Consider the following 22,108-nt stretch of genomic DNA (forward strand, 5'->3'; position numbering starts at 1 on the left):
CACCCGGCTACCTACCCACCCGGATACCCACACACCCACCCGGCTACCTACCCGGCTACCTAACCACCCACCCGGCTACCTACCCACCCGGCTACCTAACCACCCTGCCGGCTACCCACCCACCCACCCGGCTACCTACCCGGCTACCTAACCACCCTGCCGGCTACCTACCCACCCACCCGGCTACCTACCCACTCGGCTACCTAACCACCCACCTGGCTACCTACCCACCCGGCTACCTACCCGGCTACCTAACCACCCACCCGACTACCTACCCACCCGGCTACCCACCCACCCGGCTACCTAACCACCCACACATCTACGCACTCACCCGGCTACCTACCCACCCGGCTACCTAGCCACCCACCCGTCTACCCACCCGGCTACCTACCCACCCAGCTACCTAACCACCCTGCCGGCTACCTACCCACCCACCCGGATACCTACCCACCCACCCGGCTACCTACCCACCCAGCTACCTACCCGGCTACCTAACCACCCACCCGGCTACCCACCCGGCTACCTAACCACCCACACATCTACCCACCCGGCTACCTAACCACCCACCCGTCTACCTACCCACCCAGCTACCTAACCACCCTGCCGGCTACCTACCCACCTGGCTACCTACCCACCTGGCTACCTACCCACCTGGCTACCTACCCACCCGGCTACCTACCCACCCGGCTACCCACTCACCCGGCTACCCAACCACTCACCCGGCTACCTAACCACCCACCCGGCTACCTACACACCCACCCGGCTACCTACCCACCCACCAGGCTACCTACCTACCTACCCACCCGGCTACCTACCAACCCACCAGGCTACCTACCTAAAGACCCACCAGGCTACCTACCCACCCACCCAGCTACCTAACCACCCACCTACCCACCCACCAGGCTACCTACCCACCAGGCTACCCACCCACCCGGCTACCCAGCCACCCACCAGGCTACTTACCCACCCGGCTAAGGGCTGCCTACCTACCTACCCACCAGGCTACCTATCCACCCAACCACCCATGGGAGCTGCGCGCTGGATGGAGGCTGGGACAGGAGGTCTGCTGCTGCAGGTGAGTAAATGGTTTTTTTTATTATTTATTTTAGCAGGTGTATGTTCTGGGCAGGTCTGCCACATGATTGCGTGTATGTTCTGGGCAGGTCTGCCACATGATTGCATGTATGTTCTGGGCAAATTTGCTACATGATTGCATGTGTTTTCTGGGCAAATCTGCCGACATGATTGCACGTATTTTCTGGGCATATCTGCCGACATGATTGCACGTATTTTCTGGGCATATCTGCCGACATGATTGCACGTATTTTCTGGGCATATCTGCCGACATGATTGCACGTATTTTCTGGGCATATCTGCCGACATGATTGCACGTATTTTCTGGGCATATCTGCCGACATGATTGCACGTATTTTCTGGGCATATCTGCCGACATGATTGCACGTATTTTCTGGGCATATCTGCCGACATGATTGCACGTATTTTCTGGGCATATCTGCCGACATGATTGCACGTATTTTCTGGGCATATCTGCCGACATGATTGCACGTATTTTCTGGGCATATCTGCTCACATTATGTGTATTTTCATGAGAAAACCTGCTCACATTATGTGAATTTTCTGGGGAAAGGGTCACCAAAACCTGGGCCCACTGTCTTTGCGTTGCACTTTTCAAGGGAACCTGAGGTGAGAATAATATTGAGGCTGCCATATTTCTCTCCTTTTAAGCAATACCAGTTGCCTGGTTGCCGTTCTGGTCCTCTGCCTCTTATTCTTTCAACCATAGACCCTGAACAAGCATGCAGCAGGTCAGGGGTTTCTGACAATATTGCCAGAACTGAGAAGATTAAGCTGCATGCTTGTTGCTGGTGTAATTCAGTTTATTACTGCAGCCAAATAGATCAGCAGGGCCGCCAGGCAACTAGTATTGTTTAAAAGGAAATAAATATGGCAGCCTCCATATCACTCTCACCCCGGGATCACTTTAAATTACAGTTAGCTCCGCCCTTATCCGGTCATTGCCACGCCCATTTTTTGCCGCGGCGCTACGCGCCGCAGGTTCTATCCACACCCATTTTTTGCTGCGGCGTGCTTCGCGCGTCATAGGTTATAGCCACGCCCATTTTTTGCCGCGGCGCGCTTCGCGCGCCGCAGGTCAGGTGGGCCCACAATTCATATTTTGCACAGGGGCCCACTGCTGCCTGTGTCCGCCACTGAAAACCACCCATCAGATAGCATAGCCATCAGCAGCGAAAAAGGGCAAAGCAGCGTCAGGAAATGTGGGCGCCGCCATTGGCCGTAACGTGAATTACATCTATAGCGGTGCTCAGTCATTCAGGCGACGGAGCCGGAGCCCAAGTTACTTTAAAACCAGCGTAATTAGCCAGCAATAGCAAACGTCTTTCCCATGAGTCCATGGCGGCCTGGAGGGGGAATAGTATTTAAAGGACCGCTATCGCAAAACATTTTAAAATTTAAAATACATGTAAACATATACAAATAAGAAGCATGTTTCCTCCAAATGAGCCATATATTACTTTCCTATGTTGCTGTCACTTACAGTAGTTAGTAGAAGTCTGACAGAACCAACAGGTTTTGGACTAGTCCATCTCTTCATGGGGGATTCTCATCAAGGCTTTTCATTCTTACTAGCTGTATGTGGCAGGTGTTGGCTCCGCATACTTTTTCTAACCCTAACACACAATTACTCAATGACCAGGTTTGTGAACTTTGCGGTCTTTGGCATCAATAATTTGCATTAAAATGAAACAAATATGATAGGCTGTTTGTGGCTCCACCCCTTTTCTGAATTTGAACCCCAGTCACCTAATGTACCAAGTTTGAGGCCTGTGACATTAACAGTGTAAGAATGGCTGCAGTTTTCCCATTGAAATTTGTATTTGTCTCCACCCACTTTTTGGTTATGGTGATGAAAAGTATCCTATATGTTATTCCAGGTAATGTACTCTGTGTGTGCCAAATTTCATTCAAATCCGTTCAGCCATTGCTGCGTGATTAAGTAACAAACATCCAAACTTTCTCATTTATAATATCAGTGCCAAAAAACTGCTTTGTGGCAGTTGGACAGAGCAACTGCCATTCACTAAATGATTTTGAAAATAAAGAAAACCCTGAGAATGAGGAGATGGGCTAGTTTAAAACCTGTCAGTTCTGTCAGATTTCTGCTAACTACTGTAAGTGACAGCGACATAGGAGAAAAGTTATTTATAGCTCATTTGACTCTGGAAGAAACATACTTCTTATTTGTATGTGATTATGTGTATTTTAAATTTTACATTTGTCACAACAGTGGTCCTTTAGGCTGCCTTCACAGTTAGACATTACAGGCGCACATTAGTGCAGCCTGTAACGCACCCCACCACACAGTAATGAAAAATCAATGGGCTGTTCACAGTGCCCACGTTGCGTTACATTGTAACGCTGCACCTCAAGATAACGTACTGCATTATTATTATTATTTAGTATTTATATAGCGCCGACATATTACACAGCGCTGTACAGTGTATATATATATATATTGTCTTGTCACTAACTGTCCCTCAAACATGCAGTACTTTATATGCGGCTAAGCCGCGTTAGACTGCTTGCACATGCTCAGTAATATTGGGGAGGAGGGGAGAGCGGCCAGGCACATGGCTAATTAATATTCACTGCACGGTGTGACATGCAGTGTTTACTTCCTGGAGCGGCCGCTCTGTGCGGCGATTGGCTGGCGGGACCATGTGATGCCGCATGCGTCCAAGAGTACGCATCACGGCATCACGGACGCCAGAGTGAGCTGCACAACGCGGCTCACTCTGACGTTCACATCCAGCACCACCAGGCGTTGCATTAACGTCCCCTAAAACGCAACGTCCCGGTAGGAAAGAAGCCTCAAGGACACCGGGACTTTTGTAGGAGTAGGGTGAGACGTTTTTCAGCTTCACCCTGCGCCCCAATTTCCCAGTGCCATCAGCAGAGGTGGACATAAATTCAGCTTGCATGTAAATGTCATGCAAATTATATGTAGTCTGGAATCGTTACACATTTGCTTGCAAAAAGCTTACACTTTTTAAAATCGTTTCCAAAAGCGACGGAAAACGCACATATAATCGCTTACAAAACACTCTTTAATAATGCTAGCGATAGCGATTTGTAGTGGGTTCCAGGCCTGACATACTTTTACATTACAGCGCAAACACTCCCAAAATGCTGCATGTCCTGCGATTGCGATTTCCCTAATCACAATTGCTCCAATGGGTTCCTCTCGATACTCTTACAATGGCAAAACGTTTTTGAAAATCGGCATCGATTTATGGTGATCCAAAAACACTGCCCTAAGCCCAGCCCTAAGGGCCCGCCTCCGCTAGGGTGACACGTCCGTTTGTGAATCGGATGTGGCCCTCCTGCTGATTGGCATCCAATGCCCTTCAGTCGTGCAATGCAGCAGGCAACACCCCCCTTCCATGCTATTCAGAAACAGCCTATTGATTTCAATACGCTGTGATTCTACATATGAATTTGCATGTGGGGAAACACTGCCCAGCATCACTTGACTTGGCGGGCAATTGACCATTCCATTAGATAATTATAATTGAATTGGATGGGAATCGTTGCCGCCAAGAGCATCGCTGATTAACAATGAGACCAATTCTGGGCCAAAATTGGTTGCATGTATCGATCGGACGTGCTGGAAAATGCGATATCGGGTTGAGCGACAAACGCCCCAAGTGTTTTGCGCCCCCCATGGAACACGTGTACCTATACTTACCTACCTATCGCTATGGCTAATCAATGTCCAATGGAAATTGGATGTGTGTACGCACCCTCAGCTTACCTATGTGCCACAGACGTCTGCATATTTCCGCTTGGTTTGAAATATGCAAATAATTCTAAGTTGATGCAGAATTATGCAAATATTTCTGCAAGTCTATGCAACTTGAACATGGACCAGTCACATGCTTCCCCTGCAAGGTTTACATGTATCCAGTTACATTTTACATTTTCATAATAATTATTATTATTTATAATGTACCATTATATTATTTTCATAATAATGAGATAAGAATTGGCATACTTCTCCTTACCTCCATACCTCTCCCGCAGCGCTGTACACAGTATATAGTCTTCTTGTCACCGCCTGTCCCTCAGAGGGGCTCACAATCTAATCCCTACCAGAGTCATGTGTCCATCCATTGCAGTCTAGGGTCAGTTTCCTATAGGAAAGCCAAATAACTTATCTGTATGTTTTAGGGATGTGGGAGGATTACAAAGTGTGCAGAGGAAACCCACACAGACACGGGGAGAACATAAAAAACCTCCATGCAGATAGAGCCGTAACTAGGATTTGATCCGAGGCACCCCAGCGATGCAGGGCAACAAGGGAGCTATCCACTATGCCTGGATACAAGCAGGCTTTATTTCCTTTGCTCTCTGAATATTGGGGGGGTACCTAATACTGGAGCACACCTGGCTCTATCCTGGGTACATAGATAGATAGCAGGTGTGCTCCACTCTTGCACTCTGTTGTGTCTGCACACACTGTACTGCAACTTGACAGTCTGAAACATGTTCAGTTGTTTTGGTTGAAATGCACCCAATATCACTACCAGTGGGTGGGGCTTTGATAGATAGACATTGGCCTCTATTCACATGAGTTACTGCATCCGGTAAGGGTCCATTCACACTTGTCAGTCACCAAACGGTAGCGCTTCCGTTTTGTGCGGGTGATTTTACCACGATTAGCGCAGTAAAATCATTGTACACTCTCACGATTTAGAGCGATTGCGGTCAGCGCTTTTATAAGCATAGTATCGCGATTGCTCCAGAATCCCGAGAAAATGCTGCAGGTAACACGTTTTGTGATTGCCGTTAATCGTGAAAGGCCTGCGACTGGCGGCAATCATGGCAGTGAGATCCCTGCCATAGGGTTACAATTGCGCTAGTGCTTCGGCAATTAGCAGGAATCACCCGCTAATCACCGTAGTGTGAATGGAGCCTAAAGTGTCAGAAAATTAGCGACTGAAGTATGACCACGCCCACATTCACAATGTTTTCCGCCTGAAATTACCGTGTGCAGAAAAAGTGCAGTAAAAAAGTGATTTTAGAGGTAAACGCCACAATTAAATTCATAATGAAGAAAAGAACGCATTGTTTCATCCTTAATGACCAATTTTTAATCACCTGTAAGTACGTGGCTCTATTTTTCACTTCACATCAAATGACATGTACAGTAATCTCTAGAGCCTTCTGAGCTGTGTTTGGTGAACTATAGAATGTTTCCACACAAAACAATATTTTGCACGCTTAATATTGCACTTTTAACATCGTTTATCGACTTTTTTGAACTATTATCACCATTTAATTGCAGCTTTTTATCTATCTGACGTGTATTGTAAATAGAGCCCATTGTGTTGTTTTATGAAAGATCCTGTAGGCTGGGAGCTGCTAATATGTCTTCTGCTGTATTGTTATAGGACAATTGTAACCAGAGGTATATGGAGGCTGCCATATTGATTTCCTTTTAAGCAATACCAGGTATCTGGTTATCCTGTTGATCCTCTGCCTCTAATACTATTAGCCATAGCCCCTGAACAAGCATGCAGCAGATCAGGAGTTTCTGACATTATTGTCAGATCTGACAAGATTAGCTGCATGCTTGTTTCTGGGGTTATTCAGACACTACTGCAGCCAAATAGACCAGCAGGGCTGCCAGGCAACTGGTATAGTGTAATGTTGGGAATACACGGTTAGATTCTGAGCCATTTAGATGGCTCAATACATCATTTCCGAAACGTCCGATCTCCCGCCCGATCGTTTCGCCGCTCGATTCCGCATTGAGGACAATGCAAAAAGGATAAGAAAAACGAGCGGAAGATGAGAGAATCGCATGCGGAATCGAGCGGGGAATCGATCGAGTGGGAGAATGGAGCTGCAAAACGAGCCATGTATGCCCAGAATAAAATGAAATAAATACAGCAGCCTCCATATTCTTCTCAGCACAGTTGTTGTACTCTCTCTATCTACCTCCCTGTCTCATGTAGCGTGCAAGGTGTGCTTTACATCTGCGCATTATCTGCATTATCTGCATTGTCCTTGTCTGGCCATGTACATTCTCTGTACTGTTTACTGCTCATTACTATATCAGCATTGGATACCAATAATAGAACATTGCTGTGATGTGTATTTGCTAATTGTGTCTCTGGAATAGTTTACATAATTGAACAATAGACAGTGGTGGGCAGAGCTGCTCCTGCTAATTGATTGAATTGGGAGGTGTCTGGGCTTCTATCACAAGGCAACATAATTACATTACACTGAAACACTCACACACAATAGCTGTGACCTGTCAAACTTTACTGGTGAATTCTCAAGATAGGCCTAGTGCACACCAGAGCGATTCTGCTGCGGTTTGCGATCTGCTTGCGGGTGCGGATCCGCTAGGGTAATGTATTTCAATGGGCTGGTGCACACCAGAGCGGGAGGCATTTCACAGAAACGCATACTCCCGGGCTGCTGCAGATTTTGGATTGCGGATGCGTTTCTGCCTCAATGTTAAGTATAGGAAAACCGCAAACCGCTCTGAAAAACGGCACTTCAGAGCGGTTTGCCAGGCGGTTTTTGTTACAGTAGCTGTTCAGTAACAGCTTTACTGTAACAATACATGAAATCTACTACACCAAAAACGCTTCACAAAACCGCAAATTGCTAGCTGAAACGCTACAGAAAAAGAAGAAAATGCGTTTCAAAATCTGCTCGCATTTTGTGGATCTGCTAGCGGTTTTTGGTGTGCACCAGGCCATAGTGTATATTGTTATTAAAGAGAATCTGTAATGCTGGGTACACAAGTTGCGATTTCCCGCTCGATTGGCGGGATCGAGCAGGATCGATCAACGTGTTTGATCAGGTTTTGATCGATACTGCTGTCGTTTTTGCATGGTAAGTATGCAAAATCGACAGCTGTATCGATTGAAACCCCATCGAACATGCCAGAAATAATTGAATTGATCCTGATCGATCCCGCGGATCGAGCGGGAAATCACGCAACGTGTGTACCCAACATTAGGAAAAAAGTGCCCCTGGGGCCTCTGGATCCAAATGAGGCTCCCCCATCCTCCTGTGTAACGCCGATTCCCCCCCGGTCGAAAATCCGCGGAAGCGCTCAAGCAAAATAGCATCTGCCACATACAGCGATATTTACTTGCTGCGCAGGCACAGTACTATCTTCCCTCTCCAGCTCCGGCGGACATAGCCGAGGCATATCAGGTCTGCTTTACTGTGCAGGCGTCTTGCGTAGAGCAGACCCGATCGGCTTCGCTATTTCCGCAAGAGCTCAAGAGGGAAGATGGTGCTGCGCCTGCGCTGGATCGCAAATGTAAATATTGCTGTCTGCTGCTGTCTGGGGGCTGCCAGTGCTGGGTCAGTGCTGGGCAGGAGGTAAGTATCCCTCAGAGCACTTCACGCACAATAAAGGTGCTCATACATTGGCAGATGGACAGTGGATTCAACCATCAGACAGATACCTCTGTGATCTGATCAGAGAAGGATCTATTACCCGACACTCACTGCACCCAAATTTCCCTTAGATTTCCTTCTGCCGGGCCCCCGGGTCTCCCCCACATAATGTGCTCCCCTGGGCTGTGCTGAGCTGGGAGGGTGGATTGCCCAGCGACCAGTTTAGACTCCCTTGTGAAAGAGGCCCGACAGTCATTTGGCATTCAGCTTTACAATAAACCTGAGACCAAAGGGGAGAAAAGTTTTATACATAAAGGGGACATCCTACAGCCCCCTCCGGCCTGATCGCTCCCTCGCTGCCCTCCTCCTGCACCGCCTGGATGGTCCCATAGAAGCCCTGTTATCTTCAGCAGTCGGGTGCATTGCGCATGCGTAGCCCAGCCATGCACGCCCCGCTGCGCTCCTGTTGTTGGGAGCGTTCTGTGCCTGCGCACAATGTGCAGAACGTTCCTAGCCACAGGAGCGCTATGGGGGAGTGTTTGGGCGGACTGGGCCTGCGCTGACTGGCCCTGGCTGGCTGAAGATAAACGGCTTCAACTTAACCATCCAGGAGGCAGAGGACGGTGGCGAGGGATTGATCAGGCCGGAGGGGGCTGGAGGAAGCCCCATTTATGTAGAAAACTTTTCTCCCCTTTTGTTTCAGGTACACTTTAAAGAGAACCCGAGGTGGGTTTGAAGAATATTATCTGCATACAGAGGCTGGATCTGCCTATACAGCCTAGCCTCTGTTGCTATCCCAAACCCCCCTAAGGTCCCCCTGCTCTCTGCAATCCCTCATAAATCACAGCCACGCTGCTGACAAACAGCTTGTCAGAGCTGGCTGTGTTTATCTCTATAGTGTCAGTCTGCTGCTCTCCCCGCCTCCTGCAGAACTCCAGTCCCCGCCTGCATCCCTTCCCTCCCTGCTGATTGGAGGGAAGGGACGGGGCGGGGACCAGAGCTATGCAGGAGGCAGGGGAGCAGCCGAGACTGAGACTCCAGATGTAAACACAGCCTCACAGCATAGCTGTGATTTACGAGGGATTGTAGAGTGCAGGGGGACCTTAGTGGGGTTTGGGATAGCAACAGAGGCTGGGCTGTATAGGCAGATCCAGCCTCTGTATGCAGATAACATTCTTTAAACACACCTCGGTTTCTCTTTAAAGGATATTGGAGTTGGAATGAAGCAGTTTGCTTTTACTTAGTTGGGCCTCTTCTAGCCCCTGTCTTGTAGCATAGTCTTGTAGATCCCTCACTGTCCTCCAGGTCCCCTTCAATAATCCACTGTCAGGCCTGGTAAAGTCCATGACCCAGCTGAGTGGTACACTACTGCGCAAGCGCTGGCCCATCCGCGCACCTCCTAGATCATGCTCAAGAGTTGTGCGCATGAGCAGTTACGAGTCTTAACAAACTGCGCATGCACAGAATGCTCCAGGACATGCTCCAGGGAGTGTGATGAAGGAGGTGCTCTGCTGGGTCTGCGACTGCGCCGGGCCTGACAGCAGATTAAGCTAAGTTGTCTGGGAGGACAGTGAGGGACCTACAAGGGGCCAGAAGAAGCCCCAGGTAAGTGAAAGCAAACCGTTTCATTCCACCTCAGATATCCTTGAGGCCCCTTTTACACGTACTGCGTCATGGTGTGGTGCTACCCCTCCCCCGGCGCAGCTAATCGCAGTGGCCATTAACGTTTATGAGAAATGCCTGCGGTGCGATACGATAGAAGTGCATGGAAAGCCGCAGAAGTAACGCACAAGCTGTAATGTGTTACCCTGCGACTCCTGGAAGTGCACTGGAAGTCGTGGCTATAACTCGCGGTGCAACTTTTCAGGTGCTTTGTGATTGTTCCACATCACACTGCTACCACGGTGCAGTCATGTAAAAGGACCCTTAGGCCTCATTCACACCTAAAATCAAAAATGCAAGCGTTTTGCGTTTTTGTGCGCTTTTTTCCCCCTCTTTTCCAAGCGCTTTGCCAGAGCGGTTTTGAGATTCGCTCCCTGATGCAAGTCAGGAAGTGAGCTCTTTGACCCGGAAAAGAATAAACACTGTATTTATTCTCAAACGCGAACGCAATCGCCGCATAAAGCGGTTTTGTGAGCGTTTATCACTCTTCCTATACCTTCTATTATAGCAAAAACACCCCAAAAATGGTACAGGCACCGCTTTGCTGAATGCACAGCGCACGACCCGCGCTGATATGAACCTTCTCATCAAGATTGATTGCACCAGCATTTTGTGGCCGAAAAATCGCCCACAAGCACGAGCCTGGACTCGCTCGTGTGCAGTACAGATGCGCTGCCCGAGGAAGGTCATAAGGGTACTCGACCTAGTAGGTTGAATAATTTCACCGGGACGGCGCTGGAATGACAGGATGGAACCCCAGGATCCAGAAGGCTCAATGGTATCTAGTCAAGTCTTCCCTTTAGGTGAGTATCTAACCTCACTTCAGGTTGGGTTCACTTTAAAAGCCAGGGCCGAGTTCAAAAGTTGAATATTGATACATCATCTTGCTTGTCACGGAACAGCTTGTCATTCTGTAACTTTCAAGAGGATGTTTTGGCTTCCTTCTTCTTCCAGCACAATTGCTACAACAGCACCATCTTGTGGCCAATTAGCGGTACAGCCCAACTCAAGTCATCGTATTTCACTTTCACTTCACGGAAAAAGAAAACTAACAAGATTAATAAGAATTTTTTTTACCCCGCTTTATATTGACTTCGCCAAGAAGAAAACCATTTTAAATAGACAGTTTAAATAATTAATTAAATAATATCAGAACTAAGCAGGCCTACAATAGAACATAAAATATTCCTTTTTATTGCCATAATTTTCCTTATATTAAAGTGTATCTATGCTGAGGCAGGGGCGGCTGACCTATAGTCCCTGTATCAAGCACTGAAAAGAGGTATTTCACACATGGGGTGCCTACAAAAGTTTAGAAACCTGTGGTGACCCACTGAATAGTCCATTGTATTGTTTCTCATGTATCATTTGTTGCAGTTTAGATAAACACCCCCTTGCCCTGGTGCCTGGAAGTCTGCATCAGTGATTCTATAGCTTTGTTCTGTATAGTTGTGTGTTAATGAGTTTATCAGGAGACCAGAAAGAAAGATTGGGGGGAGGGGAAGTTTGTCACATAGGTATCAAACTTTTCAGACAGGTCACCTGAGCTTCCTCCAGGGGGTGGAGATAGCGAAGGACAGGCAGGCTGACCCCTATAAATAAAGATAGCCCAGAGTCAGTGGAACAGAAACCTTGCTGTATTGAAGGAGATATTGGCAATATGGAGCAGATGAAGGATTACCACTTGTTCAGCATCTGGGATGATTGTTTGGGCTTGCACACACTCCTGAGGGAACAAGCCAGACGCCAGGAGCTCTTTGAGAAAACCCACTTTCCCAAGTGGAACCAGAGGAGCCGGGACATCAGCTTGGAGAGCCTCCATGATAATGCCATCAGTGCCCTTTGGAGAGAGCAGCCCAGCCAAGCTGGGGTCCAGTGGCCCTCAAAGGATGCCCTAGAAGATGCCATGCTTCTTGGCCAGCCAGGGCACATCAATCAACCACACCTGCAGATACTCAATAACTCATTGAGTGCCCCATGGAGACAGAAGCCCAGCCAAGCAGGTCTTCTGAGGTCTTCAAGGGATGCCCTAGAGGATGCCATGTTCCCTGGCCACGCTGGGCAGGTAAAGCCAAACCACCTGCAGAGATCGTATGATGCCAAAGACTTTACTTGGATGGAGCGGGGCCACCAAGACTTCCCTGAGACTGGTAACCAGCTGAGCAGAAAGGTCACCTTGCAAAGACCAGATGGTGTCAAGGACTTTGCCTGGGTGGTGAAGCATCACCAAGTCACCCCTCAGCAACCTGATGGAAACACTGGCAACCTGCAGAGCAGGAAGGACACCCTGCAGAGGTCCTCTTATGAGGGCTCGGTGGCCCAGACCCAGCGTCGTAGTCCTCCTCTTCCAGCCCCAAGGGACCAAGGTGGGAGCACTGCTATGCCCAGGGAGAGGGGCCAGAGTCGCCCTACCTGCCCTTCAAGGAACTTGGACCTTATTCAATGCTCTTTTTGCAAACAGAATGGAGAGCATGAGCTGGTGTACACCGGGCATGGCCTGAAGAACCAGCAGGGGAATGTGGTGTGCCCCATATTGAGCAGCTACACATGCCCACAGTGCGGTGCCACAGGGGGCAATGCACACACCAGGCGATTCTGCCCCATGACCCACAAGTCCTACACCTCTGTGTACCGCACCTCAAGCGGTGCCAGGCCGGCCAGGAGGAGGTGAGCCAAGCCAAAGGCGAGGACTGGGGAGGCAGAGCGGGGCTGAGGGCGATGTCAGGTGGGGCAATTGTGGGCACGGGGCTTGCTCAGAGGACTCCCTGGCAGCACTGCTGCAGTCTGGAATAGTTTATTAAATGCACTTGTCTGATTTTGTTAAAGTACTTGTTTTCTTAGTTTTTTGATGTTATTATTGTTCTTAGTTTTACTTTTATCTTATGTATATATTTAGCTGCCTTATTGCCTGTTCCATTATTGGCACTGTTGTATGTAATGGCATTGTGCATTTTCTTTTTATTAGTAAAGTCATGTATTGCTTTCACTTATAACATGTCGCTGTGAAATGACTTTAAGAATTTAAGTGTTACTATTTCTAATGCTACAGTACTGATATCTTACAAATTATTAACTGAATTGGAATTGACAAAAACGCTTTAGAATATGGTTAACATTATTAATAGTAATAATAATAAAAGTAATAATAATATAATAACTATTATTATTGTTAATATATATATATATATATATATATATATATATATATATATATATATATATATAATTTTTATTATTATTAAGTAGTAATAATAGTAGTAGTAGTAGTAATAATAATACTATTCTAAATTGTGATGGTAATATTCTACTATAAATTAAGAAATTATTATTATTGTTATTTATAAGTAGTAGTAGTAATAATAATAGTAGTGGTAGTAATAATACTATTATAAATAATACTATTGTGATGGTAATATTCTACTATAAATTATTAAGAAACGGGAAATTAAAAAACACTATTATTATTATTATTATTATTATTATTATCACGCATTATTATGGGTATCATATTTTAGGTAAATTATAGCAATGCTATTCATGCTATTATTAGTTTTGTAGAACTACCAACAATATAATAAGAATGATTATAATAATAATAATAGTAAATAATAATTATAATTACAAAATTGTGATAGTAATATACTACTGTAATTTATAAACAAAACCAGAATAATAAAAAAAAAAATGTAGTATTTAAATAACATTATTAGTATAAGTAAATAATAATTAGTATTATTACAGTATACGTTTTGTCCTACTACTAGTAATAATATACTACTGCTAATAATTATAGCAGTAGGGTATTGTACCGTGTTAGCCATCAGTAAAAGCAAGAAGTTTAAAACTTCTTGCTAATAATTATAATATAATAGTAACATTGTAATATTAATATACTACTATAAATTAACAAAACTGCTATTTAAAAAAAAAAAATTATAATCTGAAAAACATTATTATTATTTTAGTAAATATGATTCATATTATTGTTATTATTATTATTATAATAGCATTAGTTTTTGTACCACCCCCACCCCCACTACTACTACTACTACTACTACTACTTCTACTACTACTACTACTACTTATTACTAGTAGTAATTATTAATAGTATTCATTTTGTACTAACAATCATAATATATCAATAATATACTACTATTAATAATGGTAATATACTACTATAAATAATTGTAAAAAAAATGGTATAAAAACAAAAAAAACACTTAAGAATATGGAGAACATTATTAATATTCCACTCCTGAATTTATACATCATTGCCGCAAGTCCTGGAGCTCTAAGTGGTTAAATAAGTGTGTACCCCCCAGGTGAGATAAATGAGTGTGTACCCCCCCAGGTGAGATAAATGAGTGTGTACCCCCCCAGGTGAGATAAATGAGTGTGTACCCCCCCAGGTGAGATAAATGAGTGTGTACCCCCCCAGGTGAGATAAATGAGTGTGTACCCCCCAGGTGAGATAAATGAGTGTGTACCCCCCAGGTGAGATAAATGAGTGTGTACCCCCCAGGTGAGATAAATGAGTGTGTACCCCCCAAGTGAGATAAATGAGTGTGTACCCCCCCCCAGGTGAGATAAATGAGTGTGTACCCCCCAGGTGAGATAAATGAGTGTGTACCCCCCAGGTGAGATAAATGAGTGTGTACCCCCCAGGTGAGATAAATGAGTGTGTACCCCCCAGGTGAGATAAATGAGTGTGTACCCCCCCAGGTGAGATAAATGAGTGTACCCCCCAGGTGAGATAAATGAGTGTGTACCCCCCCAGCTGAGATAAATGAGTGTGTACCCCCCCAGGTGAGATAAATGAGTGTGTACCCCCCCAGGTGAGATAAATGAGTGTGTACCCCCCAGGTGAGATAAATGAGTGTGTACCCCCCCAGGTGAGATAAATGAGTGTGTACCCCCCAGGTGAGATAAATGTGTGTACCCCCAGGTGAGATAAATGAGTGTGTACCCCCCAGGTGAGATAAATGAGTGTGTACCCCCCCCCCCAGGTGAGATAAATGAGTGTGTACCCCCCCCCAGGTGAGATAAATGAGTGTGTACCCTCCAGGTGAGATAAATGAGTGTGTACCCCCCAGGTGAGATAAATGAGTGTGTACCCCCCCCAGGTGAGATAAATGAGTGTGTACCCCCCAGGTGAGATAAATGTGTGTACCCCAGGTGAGATAAATTAGTGTGTAACCCCCCCCCAGGTGAGATAAATGAGTGTGTACCCCCCCCCCAGGTGAGATAAATGAGTGTGTACCCCCCAGGTGAGATAAATGTGTGTACCCCAGGTGAGATAAATTAGTGTGTACCACCTCCCCCCCCCCCCAGGTGAGATAAATGAGTGTGTACCCCCCAAGTGAGATAAATGAGTGTGTACCCCCCCCCAGGTGAGATAAATGAGTGTGTACCCCCCAGGTGAGATAAATGAGTGTGTACCCCCCAGGTGAGATAAATGAGTGTGTACCCCCCAGGTGAGATAAATGAGTGTGTACCCCCCAGGTGAGATAAATGAGTGTGTACCCCCCCAGGTGAGATAAATGAGTGTACCCCCCAGGTGAGATAAATGAGTGTGTACCCCCCCAGCTGAGATAAATGAGTGTGTACCCCCCCAGGTGAGATAAATGAGTGTGTACCCCCCCAGGTGAGATAAATGAGTGTGTACCCCCCAGGTGAGATAAATGAGTGTGTACCCCCCCAGGTGAGATAAATGAGTGTGTACCCCCCAGGTGAGATAAATGAGTGTGTACCCCCCCCAGGTGAGATAAATGAGTGTGTACCCCCCCAGGTGAGATAAATGAGTGTGTACCCCCCCAGGTGAGATAAATGAGTGTGTACCCCCCAGGTGAGATAAATGAGTGTGTACCCCCCAGGTGAGATAAATGAGTGTGTACCCCCAGGTGAGATAAATGTGTGTACCCCCAGGTGAGATAAATGAGTGTGTACCCCCCAGGTGAGATAAATGAGTGTGTACCGCCCCCCCCCCCAGGTGAGATAAATGAGTGTGTACCCCCCCAGGTGAGATAAATGAGTGTGTACCCCCCAGGTGAGATAAATGAGTGTGTACCCCCCAGGTGAGATAAATGAGTGTGTACCCCCAGGTGAGATAAATGTGTGTACCCCAGGTGAGATAAATTAGTGTGTACCCCCCCCCCCCGGGGAGATAAATGAGTGTGTACCCCCCCCCCCCAGGTGAGATAAATGAGTGTGTACCCCCCAGGTGAGATAAATGAGTGTGTACCCCCCAGGTGAGATAAATGAGTGTGTAACCCCCCCAGGTGAAAAAAATGAGTGTGTACCCCCCCCCCAGGTGAGATAAATGAGTGTGTACCCCCCCCCCCCCCCAGGTGAGATAAATGAGTGTGTACCCCCCAGGTGAGATAAATGAGTGTGTACATCCCAGGTGAGATAAATGAGTGTGTACCCCCCCAGGTGAGATACATGAGTGTGTACCCCCCAGGTGAGATAAATGAGTGTGTACCCCCCCAGGTGAGATAAATGAGTGTGTACCCCCCCAGGTGAGATAAATGAGTGTGTACCCCCCCAGGTGAGATAAATGAGTGTGTACCCCCCCAGGTGAGATAAATGAGTGTGTACCCCCCAGGTGAGATAAATGAGTGTGTACCCCCCAGGTGAGATAAATGAGTGTGTACCCCCCAGGTGAGATAAATGAGTGTGTACCCCCCAGGTGAGATAAATGTGTGTGTACCCCCCAGGTGAGATAAATGAGTGTGTACCCCCCAGGTGAGATAAATGAGTGTGTACCCCCCCAGGTGAGATAAATGAGTGTGTACCCCCCCAGGTGAGATAAATGAGTGTGTACCCCCCAGGTGAGATAAATGAGTGTGTACCCCCAGGTGAGATAAATGTGTGTACCCCAGGTGAGATAAATTAGTGTGTACCACCCCCCCCAGGTGAGATAAATGAGTGTGTACCCCCCCCCCCCCAGGTGAGATAAATGAGTGTGTACCCCCCAGGTGAGATAAATGAGTGTGTACCCCCCAGGTGAGATAAATGAGTGTGTACCCCCCCAGGTAAGATAAATGAGTGTGTACCCCCCCAGGTGAGATAAATGAGTGTGTACCCCCCAGGTGAGATAAATGAGTGTGTACCCCCCCAGGTGAGATAAATGAGTGTGTACCCCCCCAGGTGAGATAAATGAGTGTGTACCCCCCAGGTGAGATAAATGAGTGTGTACCCCCAGGTGAGATAAATGTGTGTACCCCAGGTGAGATAAATTAGTGTGTACCACCCCCCCCAGGTGAGATAAATGAGTGTGTACCCCCCCCCCCCCAGGTGAGATAAATGAGTGTGTACCCCCCAGGTGAGATAAATGAGTGTGTACCCCCCAGGTGAGATAAATGAGTGTGTACCCCCCAGGTGAGATAAATGAGTGTGTACCCCCCCCCCCAGGTGAGATAAATGAGTGTGTACCCCCCAGGTGAGATAAATGAGTGTGTACCCCCCAGGTGAGATAAATGAGTGTGTACCCCCCCCAGGTGAGATAAATGAGTGTGTACCCCCCCAGGTGAGATAAATGAGTGTGTACCCCCCCCAGGTGAGATAAATGAGTGTGTACCCCCCCAGGTGAGATAAATGAGTGTGTACCCCCCCCCCAGGTGAGATAAATGAGTGTGTACCCCCCAGGTGAGATAAATGAGTGTGTACCCCCCAGGTGAGATAAATGAGTGTGTACCCCCCCCCCCAGGTGAGATAAATGAGTGTGTACCCCCCCCCCAGGTGAGATAAATGAGTGTGTACCCCCCAGGTGAGATAAATGAGTGTGTACCCCCCCAGGTGAGATAAATGAGTGTGTACCCCCCCCCCAGGTGAGATAAATGAGTGTGTACCCCCCCCCCAGGTGAGATAAAATAAAGCAATGAAATGCTACCTTATGCTGGGCATACACGGACAGGAGGGAGGCTTATCAATCCAGCTCGATTGATAATATCCGACGTGTCCGATACCCCGCCGGATCGATACTGCGCTCGATACCGGTGGGGAGAACAATGGTAAGAAACAAGGGGCTCATTAGCTGCTCCCGCGGGGACGAGCGGCAATCGATCCGCGCGGACGAGCAGTGACGCGCTGGCTCGATACCGGCGCAAAAACTCACCGTGTATGCCCAGCATTAGTAGAGGGAAGCCTGGATACTGCAGAGGCTTCTCCCACCCCCAGGCTCTCACCTTTGCCATGCCTGGACCCCCGGCACATATCCAACAAGAGTGTGTTGGATGTGTTACTTGGCTTGCGCTGTTTCCTACATAAGCTTTGCCAGACACAGGGGTGCAGCACAGCCCATGGTGCCACACACTTCATGGTGCATAAAGGGCAGCGAGGTCTTCAAAAGGGTCCCAAGCAGCAGCGGTGATCTGGAGGCAGAACAGGATCATCCACCAGGCAAACTAGGCAGGTGCCTGGGGCCTAGTGTGTGTCAAGGGGCCCACCTGCTTTGACCTCTCTTTGCTTCAGCTTACCAACAAGCTTACCACACGGGGCCCCAAATCTACTACTTTGCCTAAGGGCCCATTCCATCCTAATACTTCTCTGGTGGACACGGGAAGCCTCTTCATAGGTTAAGTATCTCATTCCCAAAGGACAAATGTAGTGAGAGGTATATGGAGGCTGCCAAATTTATTTCTTTTCAGCAATATCAGTTCCCTGGCTATCCTGCTGATCCTCCGCCTCCAATACTTTCAGCCATAGACCCTGAACAAGCATGCAGCAGATCAGGTGTTTCTGACATTATTGTCAGATCTGACAAGTTTAGCTGCATGCTTGTTCCTGGTGTGATTCATACACTGCTTTAGCCAAATAGATCAGCAGGGGTGCCAGGCAACTGAGATTGTTTAAAAGGAAATAAATATGGCAGCCTCCATAGCCCTCTCACTTCTTTAAAGAGGAGCTGTCAGCTATACTATCTCAGAAAAAACAACAACACATATATAAGTAGATAAATACTTAAAGAGACACTGAAGCGAAAAAAAATATATGATATAATGAATTGGTTGTTTACTATGAATAATTACTAGAAGATTAGCAGCAAAGAAAATATTCTCATATTTTTATTTTCAGGTATATTGTGTTTTTTCTAACATTGCATCATTCTCTAATATGTGCAGATTACACAACACTCAGCATTCAAAATGAGGGCTGGTGCACACCGAGCGGCTTTTTGGGCGTTTTCAGATCCGCTTGCGGCTGCGGATCTGCTTGGTCAATGTATCTCAATGGGGTGGTGCACACCAGAGCGGCAGGCGTTTTGCAGAAACGAAAAATGCCTGGGTGAGGCATTTTTTGGATTTCGGATGCATTTCTGCCTCAATGTTAAGTATAGGAAAAACGCAAACCGCTCTGAAAAACGGCACTTCAGAGCGGTTTTGCAGGCGTTTTTGTTACAGAAGCTGTTCAGTAACAGCTTTACTGTAACAATATATGAAATCTACTATACTGAAAACCGCAGCAGCAATCCGCAAAACGCTAGCAAAACGCCTCATAAAAATAAAAAAAAGCGTTTAAAAATCTGCTAGCATTTTGCGGATCTGCTAGCGGGTTTTGGTGTGCACCAGCCCTGAGTCTTTCAGAGCAGTCTGTGAAGTAATGAACTCTCCTCTGGCAGAGGAAAAGTAAACAGTTCAATTACAGTTGAGATAATAAAAGTCAGATAACAGCCCTCTCCAGGAGAGCTTAATAGCTTTTTTGCATAGAGATAACAACTGGAGTTTCTCAACTCTTCCTGTACTGGAAACAATTAGACTGATGTATCTGATCTTAATGTTTTTTTTCTTAGCTGTACTACACATACAAATCATAATATCATCATTTTTTTTTCGCTTCAGTGTCTCTTTAAGGTGCCCATACACTCGTCAGATTGGCAGCAGATAGATAAGAAACGCATCTGATGATCTATCTGATGCGTTTTTAGAACATTTTTTACCAGGATAGAATTCCAATAGATTTCAGTTTGAAATCTATTGAAATTCGATCTGATGGCATTTTTTTGCCATCAGATTTCCATTAAGGCCAATGCAAAATGATAAGCAATCTCATCAGATCGACCTAAATTTTCCATCCTGCCAGTTCGACAGAAATCCATCGAAATCGGCCATCGATCGGTCGATTGGCCAACCGATTTTCAATCGATCGATCGATCTGGATCGATCGGTCGGCCAGAAAATCGGCTCAGTGTATGGGCCCCTTTACTCTACTTACATAACATGTATTGCACTGTCCACGTTTTGATTTCAGTGATCTATCAACAGTAAGGGTCGGTTCACACTAGACCCAGTTGCAGAACGCAATCGGTGGTCCGGGCTCCCGTTTTCAGAAACCGTAACGCAGATGGATCCGTGCTGCCCTTTTGCAGCATACATTTTGATCCATTTGCACCCCCCCCCCCCCAAAAAAAACCTCAAAACCCAGAAACGGATGGCTGAGGGGGTAGCAGCCAGGACAGGGTGCGGTGGGCACAGCGGTGGGAGGGGGGGCAGCCCCCCTCTCCCTCACCTCAGTCCCCCTGTCCCCGCTCCCCCTCCAACTATGAGCGGCAAAAGTAATATTAGCGAGTGGGAAAGCAATTACCTCCTCTGCTCATCGCATGACTTCCTGCAATGCTGCCCACTAGAGGGTGGCATTGCAAGAAGTCACAGGGAGCAGAGGAAGTAAGGTGCTTCACCGCTCGCTCGTTTATTTTACTTAGCTGGAGGGGGAGCGGGGATGGGCCAATCAGAGAGAGGTGTGGGAGGGGAAAACAGGAGGGAAAGAGGCTTCAGCCAATCAGGCTGCATTAGTTAAGTCTGAGGGGAAAGTAAAGAAGCAAAAAAGACAACCCAGCATGCCCTGCAACTTCCTTTTTGTGTACCAAATTTTGTATGTACCTTATAGTCAGGTAAACAGGGAAATGATCATTTATCAACAAAAAAAGTAATAATGATTTTAACTTTTGGATTGCCTGGTTAGCAACCAGATAAAAATAAAGAATTGATTTTTGATTTTATGCCCGACAGTTACACTTTAAGCTAATATATGGTTGTTTACCAGCAGTTTGGCCACACAGGCCTTACAATCGTATAATATTTGTGTAATCCTACATCATCTGTGCAGTGTGGGGGGAGGAGCTTATCCAGTGGTATAGCAATAGGGGATGTTCACCAGGGCTCTGTGGCCAGAGGGTCTCACAAGGGTTTCCTCGCTCTACCGATTTCTTGACTCTACATTGGTGCTATCAGTGGGCACTGCTACCAGTGTCTCACTCCATGACACGCTGGTGCTGATTCCCTAATGCCGGATACACACCATGCAATGTACCCGTCAGATCCTCGCCGGGTCCAAATGATAATTGATAATGATTTTGTAAAGAATTGATTGGGAAAAAATAGATCAAAAAAAGATCAGAAATGAGATTGAACCTGTCGGAAATTATTGTTTCGACCTATTGATCTGACTGGAAATTGCATGGTGTGTACCGGGCATTGATTGGTGAACAGCGATAGATGGTCAAGGAGATTAAAATAATTCTTGCTTGCATGCAAATTTGTATACAGCATTGGCACTGGATCTGGGTTTGCATGCATTTTTCATGCACGCCAGGATTATTTGCAATCTCACTGAACATTTCCCCTGAAGACAATAAGCAATCGGCACACTTGGACTAGTGTTAATAAAAACTGTATAATATTTGAACTCACCTGGGTCATATCAGATTGTAGTGAAGACTGCTGAAAGATTATGGAAATGGCATTATAAATGCGGTGGCCAGCACATAGCTATAGAGAGAACATTGTATGTAAAAATCCAACTTGAGCAGTATGTATGACAATTAGTCCACACTGCACATGACTGCTATTTAATTAGTGCTATTAAAGGAATACTTAAGTCAAAAAAAAAAAATGACATTTACTCACCTGGGGCATCCCTCAGCACCCCGAAGCTGGATGGTGCCCTCGCAGCCCCGCTCCGATCGTCCTGTCCCCGC

This window comes from Hyperolius riggenbachi, chromosome 3 (assembly GCF_040937935.1).
Source record: "Hyperolius riggenbachi isolate aHypRig1 chromosome 3, aHypRig1.pri, whole genome shotgun sequence".
NCBI lineage: Eukaryota > Metazoa > Chordata > Amphibia > Anura > Hyperoliidae > Hyperolius > Hyperolius riggenbachi.